We start from the raw sequence: 1,163 nt of genomic DNA, 5'->3' as shown, positions 1-1,163 counted from the left end.
GATTCCTCAATATTAAATAAATATTTTATTTTATTGTAAACCACAAAAATTGTTTCAACGTTAAATCAACTACAATGTTCTACTCTATTACTGAAAAAATGGATATGTGGTCATGCTTTATAGAAAGTGGAAAAAATAAAAGAAAAGCCGCTCTATTGTACAGCCAATGATTTGGGTTTGAGAGGCAAGTTCCTAATTCAAGCAATTTTTTAAGATTGGAAAAAAACTTAAAATCTACAGGAAGTTTCAATAAGAATAAAAATAGGAAATGTACCAAATCTACTAAAGAATATTCTCAAATTGTGTTACAAAAATTAGAAGAAAATCCTAATACATCTTTAAGAATAGTATTGAGTAATTAAATACATATATTGTATATTATATTTGAGTTTAAGGTATTCCCTGACACAGTAAATCCTCAAACAATTATTGCCTGGTTTCCATATTATGATCATACGTATGCTTCAGTTCATTTTTTGGGCCCATATAATCTTGACTGATAATCTCCTATTTCCCTTGAGTATGATTTGATTCAGTTCAATTATGTTTTATATTATTTTATTAGATGTGGTTTGTGTTTATTTCACAAACACATTGATGTAATTCTGGCAAACCATGTCTCATTTTTTTGTGAATCAAGCATAAAATTACCGTTATTTATTAATTATCATGTTTTATTATTATTTGTTTAGAAGAAGTAGGAATTTCATATAGTTCAGTCCAAAAAATTGCGAAAAAAAAAATATATCATCCATTTAAACGAAATACTGTTCAGCATTTAAAATTTGATGATTATGAATGTCGTCTAGTTTGGATTGCAAAGGTGCTTATTTGAATTCTATCGGCATTTGTTATCGTTTATCCACTATAGTACGGCCAGCGAAACTAGGCGGGTGAACGTCGCGCGCCAGGCGGCCGTTTTCATGTAAACCAGGGGTTCTAAAAGTATGATTTATTAAATGAATAGCCGGTGCAGCTGTGTTTCAGATGTTTATAAAAAAGTTGTGAACCCTCACATTACAAATATTTTATTAACGTATAAGGTATATCGTATATACAATATATATAATGTAAATATGCGTACTACAAACTGCTGCGGGTGAGGGTAACCATCGAGCGCGGCGTTTTTATATTCAAACTGGCCATCTGGCGCTGGCGATCGC

Source organism: Melanaphis sacchari, unplaced genomic scaffold, assembly GCF_002803265.2.
Source record: "Melanaphis sacchari strain LSU unplaced genomic scaffold, SCAv2.0 Contig1940_pilon_pilon, whole genome shotgun sequence".
Taxonomy (NCBI): Eukaryota; Metazoa; Arthropoda; class Insecta; order Hemiptera; family Aphididae; genus Melanaphis; species Melanaphis sacchari.
The sequence above is the reverse complement of the archived record's forward strand: the minus strand, read 5'-3'. Positions refer to the sequence as shown.